Below are 14,666 nucleotides of genomic sequence, written 5' to 3' on the forward strand. Positions count from 1 at the left end.
TGTGTGCCTTGTAGCTTTGCTTCGAGTTGTCACCTTGCTATTAAATGTTTAGAATGAGTTTCAAAGAGAAATCCCTTACCTGGTGAGGTGGATGGAAAAGCTGCATTGACATCCAAAAAATTCAGCCCTGAGTGGTGCAAGTGGAGTGGTTTATACTGCCTAAAAATGAGTCACTCAGTGCAAAGCAAGCACCTGCTAATAAATTTGATTGTCTGTCTCATCTTATGGTGACAACAGCTGTGTTGTGACAGGGACCAGTAGGCTCTGTCCAGAAAGGGAAGAGCTCCTGGGCTGTCTGTCTGGCACATCCACCTTGGACAGGGAGGGAGGTAATAGTTACAAATACCTGGATATTGCCTTGGCATGCAAGGACTCCTGTCTGACCCAGAGCCCTGACAGATGGGCTTCACCTTGTCTGAGGAGGGGCAGCTGTACCAAATGGTTAAATACAAATTGTTAAACCCTGTGGGCAATGCAGACACAGGGAGAGGCTTCAGCTGAGGCTAATTTCACAGAATGACAGAATATTTTGAGCTGGGAGGGGCTCATGCAGGTCATCAATTGAACGGCCCATGCAGAAATCAAGCCCACAGCCTGCCATTCTTGGCACCACCTGTGGCTGTGCACCTCACCCTTGTCACAGGGAGCTGTGGCTCTCCTAGAGGGGTTTTTTACTTGTTGTTGGCTGTGGTCAGTCCTCTCCAGTGGCCTCTGCTTGGCTTTCACTCAGCAGGCAGCTCTTATGTGGTTAAACATGATGAGATGACATCTCTCGTCTCTGATATCCTTCAAATGAGTGTCTGCTCTCCAGCTACAAACTGTGTTAATTTTTCAGTCTGCACACTGTGTTAATTTTTCTCTTCTGTTTCTTTTTTGTCTTTCCTCTGTGTCTTTCTGCCTTTCTCCAGCCCACATGTCTCTGTGGAAAAAAGACTGACCTTGGCAGGAAATGTTTCCTTGGCCTTTCCCAGGGAGGACATGACGTACTGCATGGATAGACTGGAGCTGCAGCCAGGCTGAACCACGGTGCAAAATGTCTCCAAATCTCTCTCCAGGTAAGTCTCAGAAATATTTTGGCCAGTCTGGCACTCGGGATACCCCTGGGAATAGGGAGATGCCCATGGGGTGATGCCTTGGATGAGAAGCACCTCTCTAACATCAAGGCTTGAGTCTTGGTGCTGCTGCCACTGCGCTGGTTGAAAGATGTGGGTGAGGCAAGGTCTGCAAGGAGCAGGCAGTGAAATGCACAGGCTGCTTTCCTAAACCCTGTGGGCAATGCAGAGACAGGGAGAGGCTCCCACTAAGGTTAATTTCACAGAATGGCAGAATATTTTGAGCTGGGGGGGGCTCATAAAGTTCATGAATTGAACAGCCCATCCAGAAAGAGCAGGCAGTGAAATGAGCAGGCTGCCACAGTCAGCAGGAGGAACAGAGGAGCCTCGGGCCTTGCAAGCAGAGAGCAGAAACAGCTGGGCAATAAAACCTGCACCTCTCAGTGCTGAGGGCAGGCTGAGCTCCCCCGTGCCTGCTGGGATGAGCTGAGGTGGGATGGGCGCACGTGCAGGAGAGGGCTGGCTGGCAGCATGGAGAGCAGGCTGTCTCCTGAGGGAAAGGTGCCAGCCATTTATAAACTTTGCACTGGACAACTTTGTACTGCTTTTTCCACTTATTAAACGAAAGGAGTGTTTCCCAGGCCTGTCTAGCCCCATTTGGCAGGGGTTGGACTGCTGCACCTGATCCTTCTGAAGGCTGGCATCCACTGGAAAGCTGTCAGGAGGTGGGAAGGGGCAGCACTGGAAAAACAGTGAGACAGAGTTCACTTTTTTTAGATTCTCCCTGGCCTAATGTGCTTGGTGAGCTTCCTTGTGGCCTCCTCTTCTTTTCTAGAAGGGGTATGAGAAATTTGACAAATTTCCCCGTCATGGTTTGCAAATCTCTGAGATGAATTTAGCCAGGAAACCAAACCAGTCGGGTTGGCTTTGAGGGGAAGGCAGCCCATCTGGAGGCTTTGATCTCCACTGCAATGCTTGGAATGTGCAAGAGACAGGGAAAAAAAAAAAAAAAAAAAAAAAAAAGAAAACCTGGCAAATACTTGAAGGCCCTCTGTGACAGCTCCCTTCAGCAAGCACTTCACCCAGGAGCCCTTTGGAGAGCTTTCAGCTGCTTTGTCTCAGGAGTGGCCCTTCACTGGGCAGGGGAAGACAGCAAAGCGAGACTGAAAGTAAGGAGGTGGCTGCTAAAGGATGCACAATGTTTGCACCCTCCCCTCCACGCTTCTGGACAAGCTCTTGGACAAGATCATGACCCTTGCACCCCAAAATTGTATTTCAGACAAATTTTTCCCGTTGTGAAAGCAGAAGGAGTATTTCCCAAGGCACGTGGGCAGCTCTGCTGCTCTTGAAGTCAAGAGCGCAGCTGAGCATTTCTGTGTGTTGGCACCTTGGGGCAGACTGGAGATGGTGTGCTCTGCACCTGCCCTCAGGAAATGCATCACTCGGGGCTCCTGCTCAGCTGCTCTGCAGGAGCTCTGTGCAGGACAGCCAGACAGATGGAAAAATGGGCAAAAATGATGAAAAAATATTCGTACATATTAAGGTTGCCATTAATTATTGAATTACCAATTCGCTTATTGAAGGATAATTATTAATATTTATAGCATCCAGATTGCTGATGCTAGATTAACTGTGATGGCATAATTTAGCAAATATTTTTAAAATAAAACATTTAACAAATAAAATTTCCACCATTTTTCCATCTTAAAAAAAGTGTGAAGGCCTCATGAATATATGCAATCCTTTCTGATTTTAAAGCATGCTTTTGAATATTTTATTATTATTATGGATTGCTTTATTGCAGACTTTATCCTCAGGTTGTTTCCCAATGAACTTCTACACTCTAAGGCAGAAAGAAACCTATGGCAAAATAAGCTTATGGTAACAGCACCATAAATCCACTGTGTAAGTACAGTAGTAAGTAAATGCATTATATGGCTCTATTTCATTCTACTGATTTCTCTTTCTGAAGCCTCTGTAGAACAATGACTGATGTATATGAAAACCATTTAGCACATATTAAACCGGGGAGTCAAAATATTATTTTAAAATTTTCCAAGACCCATTGATTCAAATGTATGTCAGAATCTCCTGAAAGGTTATACTGGCCCATGTTTTGCAGTATTCATTTTTCATTGTAAAAGTTCCTACGTTGATATTGCAGCAAAATCTAACAAAATACGGGTGAAAAAATGCAAAATTCCACAAATTTCAGAGACAAAACAACAAGGGAAATTTTCAGTTTCTTGTAAATGTCAGATTTGTTAAGGCTTGTTTGGGCTTCTTTGTTAAAAATGATTTGCTTGTATTTTTATCCCTGAAAGGTTTATTTTATTGGAAAAATGGTTTTGGGGCAGATCTTTCCACCTGATCTTACAACAAGCCTGTGCCTGCCATGTTCTTAAGGCAGGAACTCTTCCACCAGATGTTTGCTGTGAGTGATACTGTAATGTTTTCTCAAAAGCACTTAACTGCAGTTCATCAGGAAAAATGATTCCTTGGCTTCCTTCACAAAAACATCGTGTCAAAAATAGATGTGAGATCTCGTTATTTATATTGCTCAAGTGCTGAATGGCCTTGCCTGAGAACAGCCTGTTCCTGCATCAGGAGCTAGGCTGGGAGATGGCCTTCCCCTGAAGAACCAGCTCTTGAAGGAGACAAACGGAGCCCCCTAAAACTGCTGCACAGCAGTGATGGTGAAATTCCAGCGGCAATCCTGAGCCATTTCCCAGAGCATCCCACCATTTTCTGCTCATTGCTCTCTCCTCCCCGTCCTTCCTCTCTGGCAGCCAGCATGGGCCTGAGACATGCTCCTGGTGAGGAGAGGTAGAAAATTCCTGCTTTGCTTCAGTGTTTGTACTGAGAAATGAGCTTTTTAGGGAAGCAGATCTGGAGATGTCCCGGGCTTTGCCTTGTGGCTCAGCTGAAGATGAGCTGATAGGCAACGAGGATGACTAAATTTATTCAGTCAGTGGGTGGACACTCCTGTCTTGCAAAACCATGATGACTGATCCACCATAAAAAGTTGGGCTATCAAACTACCGTTTAGCAAACACAAACTGAAAAATCCTCTGGTGCATCTGAAAAGATGCCTCCCTGCAAGGTGTGAGTGTCCAGCTGCCCCACCTGCCCGTGGCATTGCTTTAGTTACCACTTCATAGGCAGGGTCCTCCTTCAGAGGCTGCTCCTTTAGGAGGTCATCCACCCCAAAGCTCAGAAAGGAAGCCGGCCTGCAGGTTCATTTTGTTTAAATGTGTCTCTTTTAGTTTATTTATTCAGGGTAAAAAAAGGACAAAGGAAAAAAAATTGAAAATGTGCAGTTTTTCCAAAGCACTGGAACACGTTGCTAGTTTCTTTGTTAGTGCCCTTTTCAAAGTGCAGGTGCCACTCCACGAGATGTCCACTCCACGAGATGTCCACAAGACTGCTCTGGACATCAATTTCTTCCACCCAGGGTAATTTTGCAGCTGTAATCTCCGTGCCATTTTTTTTCCCTAGGAAATATGTAGAATTTGCAAATAACATTTCCTTGCCTGAAAGACAGGACGGTGCTTCTTTAGTAGCTGCTGCTCTTTGAAGTGTGCGCAAGGGCTTTGCTATCAAGCAAGCTCTCTTTGGGATTCTACTTCCCGGGGTGGATCAGAGGCTATTTCTTGGCATGAGGTAATTGGAGGCAAGGCAGTTTTGCAGCGGGAGGCAGGGGGGTGCTGGCTGATGGCAGCCTTCTCCCCGCTCCAGCGCCGTGCCTGCTGACAAAGCCCTGCTTGCTGGAGGCACTTGTGCTTGCTGGGGCAAATCAGGTCACCGGGATCTGCAGCTGCCTGGTGGCTGAAGCAATCAGCTGGAGCTCCAGGAGATGGAGTGAGGACAGCGCTCACGGCGGGGAAGGCGGGCACCCTGCGAGGGCGAGGTGGCCATTGCCTGCCCACCTGGCAGAGCCCCGGGCTGGGAGCTGCTCTGCTAGGCTGCTCATTTGCAAATAGATGCTTGTGCTCATCCAGGGGTGAGGAGAGAGTGGGAGATATCTTTGCAGCAAGAGGCTTGGCAGCAGAGTTTAAAGGTAGGTGAACTTTCACAGTGTCCCAAGCAGCCGCAGATGGGGAACAGAGCCATGCCAGGCTGTCACACCTCCCATGGACAGGACCCGCATTCCTCAAACCACTGAGCATTTCAGAAACCCCTCTGAATGACCAGGGTGGTGATTGCAAGTCTTTTTACCCATGAGTGTAAATGCAAATTGAGATTTTAGTGGTACAGGATATAAGTGAAACTCGGATGTGACGCACGGAGCACCTGAAAAGCCTGACCTATTTATCTCCCTCTGCAATTCAGGTCATGGTGATCTCCAAAAGCCAAGCTCTTCTCATTCAGACATGTAGAGCTTGAAGCTGCTGCTTGTGCCAGGCACAGGACTAGGATGGGTCTGTGTCCTGCACAGAGCTTGTTTTCTGGGAAGCAGTTTTTGGACAGACATAGCTTCTCCAAAGAGACAGCAGTTCCCTTCCTCATCTTTGTCAGCACAGCTGGAAGCCAAAACAGATTATTTCATTTTTTCCAAGTCTTAGGTTCCTGTAAAGGAGATTCAAGTGGAGCTTCACTTGGTGGGACTTCTGTCTCATTTTAGGTTTCCCATGGGGAAGCTGCTGGGTTTTTCCTGCTCCCCTACTCCCACCAAGGTTGTTGCTGCAGCCCTAGGGTGTGGCTGATGGATGGAGCTATCATTCCAGACCTGCAGTTCCTCAAAGGCTGCTGCTCAGGGGCAGATGCGTGGCAAAACAAAATTTTCCTTTGGAAATAGTGGAAGGGAGACGGGCAAAAATGGTGGCAGTGGCATAGCAGGCTTTCCTGCTTGCACCTCTTCTTATTCTCAAAGTTAAAATCTTGCAGGAGGAGCAATGCAGGACTGAGCAGTGCCTTATCCTTTGCTGGTGGAGTCACACCTGTTGAGGAGGAGAACCACCAAAAAAGTGGTTTTCCTGGAGAAAAGATGTCTTCCTGGCAGATGGCTTGGCCAGCCAGCAGGGATTACAAACCTCCCTGGGAACCTTTTCTTTATGGCTAGTGAGAAGGTGATATTGCTTGTGACAGCGCAGAAAGATTGGCTGAAATAAAATAAAGAGGTTTCCATGGTGATCCCTTCATATTGCAGTAAATTTTCATCTTGCAGTCAGCTGGGTTGTGCTTCTTCCCCCAGAGGAAGAGTCCTTGGCTCCCCCTGCATTATTAGTTCCTGCTGGTGCTGAGGGAAGGCTGGCAGGCCCCGAGTGGAGCCACTGACATGGACAGCTCTGTGGTGGCCTTGTTCATTATCCTAAAGAGGTCAGGCTGCCCAGACAGCCTGCAGGTGCCTCAGAAACAATCCTGCTTTCTGGCTGGAACTGCAAATAGACAAGGAATAGGTGTAAAGATGTAGCTGTGGCTAAAGACAACAGGACAGAAGTAGGTTTCTTCCCATTTTACACAACCACAGACAAACTGGGTGACTGCCCCAAAACCAGAGCCCGGGTGCTGTTAGAGGAGGGAATTGAATGTGTAATTCCCAGGCTGTGGCACAGAAGACACATTTTCTCCTGAGGTTAATTACGGGGAAGGCACTGATCTGCAGAGGGCTGGAAGGGAAAGGGGAAAGGGAAAGCTCTTTGTGAGATCACCTGTGGGAGCACCACAAAGGGAAGAGGCTGTGGCTCACAGGGGTGCAGTCTGCCCAGCAGAAGAGTGACCTTTTGGGAGCCAGGGAAAGCCCTTCAGCTGTGGAAGGCAGTGACTCACGGGCTCCCCACAAGTGTGATCTCTCCTGCCGTGCCGCAGAAATGAGCAGCAGCGAGACGTGTCTCGCTGTGGGAAGGCTCAGCAGAGACTTTCCCGGCGTGTTCCCGGCGTGACGGCATCTTCCCATCTGCATCTGAACTCGAGAGTCGTGCACACAGTGCTAGTCAAGCTCTGCCACCCAAAACATGCTTAATGTGAAAAGTGTTTCCCTGAGAAGGTGTGTCATTGAATGCAAATGAACGCTGCCTCGAGATCATGTTAATTTATGCTACAGAGCAAAAACTCTGTCTGCTTCATGCACCACAAAGCCAAAACAACCCTGACCCACCCGTGGCCTCGCCCAAACCTTGGTGTCTTTGGGCTCTTGTTGTGCATTACGTACAATTCCTCATGGGCTGGAGACGTGAGAAGCACAGAGGGATGTGCAGGAGGGATGCTGTGAGTGTGGCTACCTGGAATGGTCCAGGGTGTGGGGGACTCTTGGGAGAGCAGGATGTGGGGATGAGTTGCTCCTAAACATCAAAATCACCGGGGTCAGCCACCCGCTCCTGTTCTGCTGGGAGCTCATCACAGGGAATGATAAAATGAAGTCTTTGAAGACATTCTCCTTATTTCTCTTGAAGTTATTATTTCTTCCAGAGCTTGGGAAAGCTGAGGTTTTTTGTCTTCTGGGAGGACACAGGACAAAAGGGAACTTTGGTGGGGAAAGGAATGGGCATGAAGTAGGCACTCTGAGCAGGAAAGTCATCCCATTTCCTGCCACTGCAAACTGGAGCTCAAGCCTTTAGCTTGGTGACTGCAGTAGGGCAGCTATAAAAGTCTGTTTGGCAGCCAGCTTTTAATGTGCAAGCAGTGAGGTTCTTATTGTTAAGTTAACAAAAAGCTGTGATTCTTTCTGTAAATTAAGGAGTTATTAATAAGAAAACAACAACGGAAAAATAAAAAAAAAGAAGAAGGAAAAAAAAAACACATAAAGAGATCAAGCTGGCCAGCTCTGCAGGGAGAGGTTGAGAAAGTCTCATTTTAATAAAAAATAAAAAGACATGTAAGAAAATAGAAGACACAGGTTGGAGGCAGTGCTCAGGTCCCAGGTAATCTGCTTGGGGTGATTGCCCCCATCTTCCCAGGAGTGGCACGTGGGTTTTGCCAGGGTAAATTTGCTTTGCAAATCTACCTCTGTGTCTGTGGATTAGCTTTATTTACTCAAGAATTGTGGAGGAATATTCATGGTTCTATTAGTTTAAAATCTTCTCTTCTTGTTAGCATCATTTCAGCATGTCATTCAAGGCAAGCACCTAAAGCAGATATTTTGGGGATTAGAAATGCATTTTTTTCCCTTTGTTTTGAAATAGTTTCTCTCCAAGTTAGGTATTTAGTTGCTTAGCTTTGCCAGAGAAGCCTTGTAATGCTCCCCCACCATCCATTTTATTCCAGCAGAAAGGTTTATATTTCTTTATTTAAAGCAAAGGGGAAACTCCTGTCTGTAGGAATTTTTACCTCAGACCAGCCCTGCCTCACATCTGCTGCATGTCCAAATTAACCTGGACAGCCCAACAACCTCAGCACGTTGCACCTTGTAAACAGGATTTTCCATCAAAGACCACGGGCTTATTTAGGGAAGACTCAAAGGCTCCCCAAAGCACAGGAGGAGGGAAAGAGAGCCATTTATAGCACAGTCAAACACACCGAAACTGCATGGAATGGTGACTTCAGATCTCAAAACTAGCTTTTTTTACCAGCAACGCTCGCTGAAGACGGGCTACAGCTCTGTTTCACCTGCCCTGTGAAACAGGACACCCCAGGGCACTGCTCCCGTGGGATCCATCCAGCAGAAATCGCTGGGAACGTGCTCAGAAATCTCATTGAGGCATGCAGCCACCAACTCCAACAAGACGGCAGCTGCAGGAGTTTGTTACTCTTTATTAAAAAGGAACGGGGAAGCTTTTTTTTTTTTTTTTTTTTTTTTTTGTTTTTGTTTTTTTTTTTTTTTTTTTTTTTAATTTTTTTTTTTTTTAAATTCCCGTTTGTTAAAAAACGTGCAAGCAGCTCATTAGCTCCGATGGTGTGGTATTTTTGGCTGGTTGCATTGCTGAGCATGTGTTAAGCGCCCATGAAGTGCAAGAAATTACCTTTGTAACAGCAGTGGTGTCTTCTGAATGCAGTTATCACCTCCCCAGCGCCGATAAGGTGTGAAAAATGATCTTCCCATCTACAGTTGTGTCAACTGAATGCAATTAGCACCTCTACATGTGTTTAAAATCATGACCGCAGGTTATAAGTTTGCAATACATTAGCACTTAGTCCCATCTTTGTGAATTGAGGGGGAAAAAAATGTATCTCAGCAAAACTGGTGCAGTGAATACAATTAAGTACCATTAACATTCCATTAACTATTTTTAATGAAGTAAATCCAGCCCCAGATGAGTGAAGGATAGGTTAGGGACTTTCCTTAGCCCAGGACAGGAGTTGCCTGCTATACAGACGTGTGTCAGTGGAAAATCTCTTTATTCCTGCTAGACCTTGGTTAAACAGCTCTGTTAAGCCAGGCTTTTCCCTTTGCTCTTAGGCTAGAGGCACGCCAGGATGCAGGATGTGCCTTCTTAAAATGCTGCCTTTTTTGAAGGGAAAAAGAGAGAGGAAGAGGCAGAAAAACTCCACATTAAGTAGATTTTTCCTTTGCTGCAAGTAGCCAAGTCCCTGTGTATTGATCATTTATTATATCCTTCTCAGGGTATTAATCTAACTGCACTAAAAGAGAGCCTGACTATGTCTCTGTATGGAAATCTCTCCTGGGGGAAATAGTAATTGCCAGCAGTCTCCAAACTTCTTCTCTTTTTTTGTTGTTTTTCTTCCAAGTTTGACTGAATAAAACTTTTTATGTGGAGGCTCAGTGCGACTTTCACAAGAGCCTCAGTAACTTTTTTATGCAAACATGGCATTAATGCAGAATGGTCATCTTCAGACATCAAACACTTGCACTTTTCAGAGGAATAATTGAAAGGTACAAATAAGAATCAGTGCAGACACTCCCCTCAAAGGGGCTGAAAGATGTGTTTTGGTGATGTGAAGGAGTCCAGACCAGTCTCTGTGCTTGAACTTGCCCAAAGCCATACTTTTCAAGAAGATTTTCAGATATCACTGACAAAACTCCACAACAGTGACTATTCCCATGCTGGGGCTTGGGATGGACCATAGGTGCAACAGCATCAGCTTCTCTGTCTCACCTCTATTTATTTTTAAAAAGCTATTGATTTTTCACTTTCCAGATGGATCTGGAACAGCTGTGACTTTTAATTTTTATTTGTATTTAAATTTTATTTTCCTTTTTTCACCAAATTTGTAATTGAAAGGGACAGCTCCTCATCCGGGACACCTGACAGAGGATGTGCAAGGCTTCTCCCATTGCTGGCAGCAATCCCATGCTGGCACAGACCCCGTGTCATTTTAGGGTAAAAGGGAGCCCATGGCCAGCTCGTTTCTCCCCCTGCATCACACAGGACATCAAGCTTTACTCAGTGATCCCTGCACAGAGCCAAGTCACTTGTGGCTGAATAGGGCATATCTTTGTGAAGAAAATAATCTATTACTGATCTTCCCTTGTTTTCTCTGATTTCCACGCTGCAGGGCAATGACTGCTCTGAGGATGATGAGCACCTGCAGAGGGCTCTCTGACAGTGGTGCTGGCCTGGTTCTCAACCAAAATCCAATCCAAGGAAGGGAGAGAGCTTGGCTGGCTAAGTCAGCGCACCAGTGGGGGATGGCTTTGCTCTTGGTTTCTTTGACTTTCTGGTTATGTGAAATCTACAGATCCCAGCATGAAAATTGTCTGTTGGGGATTCACACTTTTTATTAAATCATGTCTTTAGTGGTTCCCTTACTGCATGGGGATAAAAGTGATACCCTACAGTGCCTCAACCCTGCTTTTCACTGGCCTGGCACTGGTGAGAGCTGTAACATCAATCTGCTCCTTTTCTCAGGGCAATTCCTGCTGGCTCCAGGCTCTGGGACTCACTCTGCTTGTGGCAGTGGGAGCTGCCAGCAGGAAACAGCATCCAGACACGATGAGGTTGCACCCTGTAGGCAGAGCAGAGCACAGATCCTGCTGGCTCTGGGGGAATCTGAGGGACACGGGGCTGTGCCAGGTGGTTGTCACCTCTCTGAAAGGCACTGACACGTGGTGGGCACCAAAGTGGGCCAGGAAGGAATTAGGCTGTTTGAGGGAAAAGGTTTAAAGCCAGAGGTGAGAAGAGACAAACCAGCATTACTAGGAATGAGTGGGTTTGGGGCTGGAGCCGGCACATCCTGCAGACAGCCATCCATCCTGGAAATTAAATTAATTAAATTCCACTCCCTCGGCCGGCCTGGCCTGCGGCCCCACGCTCCTGACTGAGGATTGCTGATGGTGCACATTGCTGCAGGCTGAGTCCCAGACCTGTGAGATCAGCCAGAGAGGCTCCAGCAGCCCCAGGAAGGAGCTGGGGATTCCAGGAGTGGGCTCAGCTCACATGGGCATGAGGGGTGGTGTAGGGACACAGTTTGTGGTGATTGGGAGTGGGGCCCAGCCCCATCCCCAGTGGGCACAGCTGTGCAGGACAGGTGAATGACATTGAAGGTAAGGAGACACGTGGCACTGCCCAACCACCAAAGGGAGCAGAGGGCACACAGGGGCAGGGCATCAGCGTGAGGGGATAAAAGGCTGGGCTGAAGAACAAGAAGGGCAGATGCTTGCAGCCTTCTGAAGTGCCATGGTGTTACTGTGTGTGGGCAGGTGCCTGAAGCCTTCTGATGAGGTGAGGTGTTGCTGTGTATGGGCAAATGCTTAAAGCCTTCTGAAATTGTGTGGTGGCTGTCTCAGCTGTGACAGGGTGAGGTGAAACTGAGGCCCTTCCTTGGCTGCAGGTCAGCCCATAAACCATGGGCTTTTGTGGGATGCAGGAGCTGATCCTAATGTCCTGATGCTGTGAGCAGGACAGGTAGTGTTTACCTGGAACCTCCCTGGCTTCCATTTTCATTCATCCCAGCCTTTCCAAAAGGGCTGAACTAATGGACCTTGGAGCCCAAAGCATCTTGTTGAAGCAATGGGAGGGGGCTGCAATCAGCCACAGGGTGAAGTGTCCCTTCCTGTGCTAAGCTGCAAATCCCCACTACAATCTCCTGCCTCTGTGAGCTGAGCTCCAGGAATCTGAGGAGAGGAAAAGGTGGCCAGTTAACTGAGGCTGGGAGAGTACTTCTGTGTCAGTGGGGTCTGATAGGGTCTCCTGGCCTCAGGAGCAGAAAATTCCAAAATCAAAAAGCATGGTCCTTGCTTGTGACTCCTGCTGGCTTTTCCAGTGGTACACTGGGGAAAAACAGTTCATTTAGGTTAATTGCACAATGCAGATATTTATAAAATGGTATCTGTTTAAACAGAGGAATGTGCCTTTTCCTGATGAGGTCTCTGCAAAAACAGCAGTGTGTCACTTGACCCAGGCCTTTAACTGGAACCGTCTTGGCAATTTAATGAAATTAAATGGCTGGACTGTGGGGAGTTCATTAGTAAGTAATCCAAAGGCTAAGGCTCTGTGAGCTAGTTCAGCTCTCAAGTGCTTATTTGTGTTTGCCAGATCCAGTAAAGTGAAACCCCTTAATAGGTGCTGGCAGTACTTGTAACATACTCTCCTCTGGTCTGGAGACCATCACACAGGCACTGGTGTGATTTCATATTTCTACATGAATTTTTTTTAATAAAAAGCACCTCCAGGACAGCCACAGGGTCCCCTGTGTGTTGGGTGGCTTTGCAGAGGCACTACTGTCCTTGGTGCCATGAGCCTCTTGCTCCTGGCAAAGAGAGTAAGGGAATCTCATTGCTTTCCAAAAAAGCTTTCAGAGGTGGCTGCTGCTGCCAGCAGTGCAGTGCTGAACCTGAGAGGGGCTCTGGCTTCCTTGTCATGCTGGGCCATGGCTGGGACTACGGGCAGTTTTATTTGGCTGTGCCTTTTGCCCAAGGGTGGGGAGCAGGTTGGGATTCTGGCAGGTTGTTTAAAAGGATGCTGAGTTGCTGCTTATTTCATGTGAGGGGGGATTTAGAGGAGTCAGGAGGGTATGGATCTTCCTCCTGCTGTGTAAAGAACTTCTGGGTTTCCAGAAGAGAATGTGCTGAAATTTCACTCTTTAAAAATTCACCAGATATAAACAAGATTTAGAAATAAGTGAACTGTGGCACCACTAAAAGTTTGGCAGGGCACTGAAGGATGCTTGAGATAGTCAAAGGAAAAGTCCAGGATAACAGAATTTATTTTTCATCCAAACTCTGTGTTGCCCCTTAAGGCTCATCCACCATGAAAGCTCTCAGGGAAGGTTCTACACCATGGCCTAGAAGGAACACTTAGTTTTTAAAAAACTTTAAAACATTTTGGTGTGTCCAAGAGGTCCAAACCTCTTGAGCAGTCCAATACCACCATGTGGTCAAGCTCTTGGGCTGGAGTTGAAGGGCTGGAGTTGAAGGGCTGTGGATTAGATCCACACAGAAAAATTTCCCTGACCTGAAATCCTATGAAAAGACTGGGTTTTCATTAATGAACTCCACTTTGTGTGAAAATTCCTGCTGGGATTTACTGTAGCTGCTGCACAAGTTCTTTTGAAAGTAAATAATGTGATTGGACAGGTGCTTCTGCCAAAGAAATTGAATATTGAAAGTTATGGATATTATAAAGGGAAAATCCACCAATCTGAGCAATGGATATCCCAAATATTGTCAGATCTGCAGTGGTACCAGCAGCACAGGTTTTGTCCTGGAGTGTGCAAAATGCCTCTGGAATCCAATAGCTTTTGAAAGGATGGTCAGTGCCACACGTGCAGGAGGCCTGTGTCTGGTTACCTAGAGCATGGCACTGCAGTCCCAAAAGAGCTTCTGCTGAATTAGGCATTGCCAAATGGAACTTAAATTTTCCCCGTGGAAAAAGACTGGGGTTTTATCCAGAGGTGGGATGTGGAAGGTCCCGTGGCAGCTACAGGAGATTTTAAGTTTGGTTTTATCCCTTGTAACAATCCTGTCTTGTCTTCTCTTCTGTGGGCTTGGGCCAGCTGCTGACCTTTGCAGGTCCCTCTTCTCCTTCTCCTCCTGGCTCAGTGAAGTTGAGGAGCTGATTAAGAGGCAGAATTAGCCACAGCTCTAAAAATCTCCCCTTCCAGCGTGGTGCTGGGAGGAGCACTGATGTGCCTCTCCCCAGCAGTGCTGCACAGCTTCCAGCCACAGCAGCGAGACAGGTGGGCTTTTATTCCTGAATGCTGCTTTCCATGGGAAACAGCATCCCCGAGATCACATCCCAGCAGTCTTGCTGTGCTGGGAGTCCTGCTCTCAAGGTCCAGGCAGGACAAAATCCACACCGAGCCCAGCTTGTGTCTCAAGTCCTGCGTGTCCAGGTTGTGCCCATGGCATGGGGGGACAGACACACACAGGGGGGAGTGGTGAGAGCAGAAGGTGGGTGCTTCCCTCCCAGGTGGTGTTTTAACAAGAGAAACCTGCCCAGAGCTGTCAGAGGAGGGGTGGGATGCTCCTCGGGAACCAACCTGGAGCGCTCCTGCTGGGGCCTGGGTGGGAAAGGTGGAGCTCTTCCCAGCGAGGGAAGCAGGGATGGGCAGGAGGGACAAAAGCAGCACAGCAACGACATCTTGTGCTGCACAGCGACGGCTGCATGTGCCTGCCAGCAGAGCTGAGGCTGCTTCTGGGAAGGCCCTGTCCCCCTGCCCAGCTCTGGCAAACCCCTTGTCCCCCTCGTGTCCCCACTGTGGGGGGGATGGAGCCGACAGGAGAGAGCCTTGTCCACAGGGCAAGGAGTCAAAGCAGGATTTTTGGCAGCAGCAGGC

General features: G+C 47.6%; 1 long non-coding RNA gene across 1 annotated transcript; it reads left to right on the top strand.

Moving 5' to 3' along the window:
* The first annotated feature begins 540 nt into the window (after positions 1-540).
* Positions 541-6,185, top strand: LOC135308551 (uncharacterized). Its single transcript, XR_010368953.1, has 4 exons — positions 541-690; positions 909-1,055; positions 2,857-2,957; positions 3,377-6,185. It is a non-coding gene; the product is annotated as an uncharacterized LOC135308551 (long non-coding RNA).
* The last annotated feature ends 8,481 nt before the right edge of the window (positions 6,186-14,666 follow it).

The sequence above is a fragment of the Passer domesticus genome, chromosome 10 (assembly GCF_036417665.1).
Source record: "Passer domesticus isolate bPasDom1 chromosome 10, bPasDom1.hap1, whole genome shotgun sequence".
Taxonomy (NCBI): domain Eukaryota; kingdom Metazoa; phylum Chordata; class Aves; order Passeriformes; family Passeridae; genus Passer; species Passer domesticus.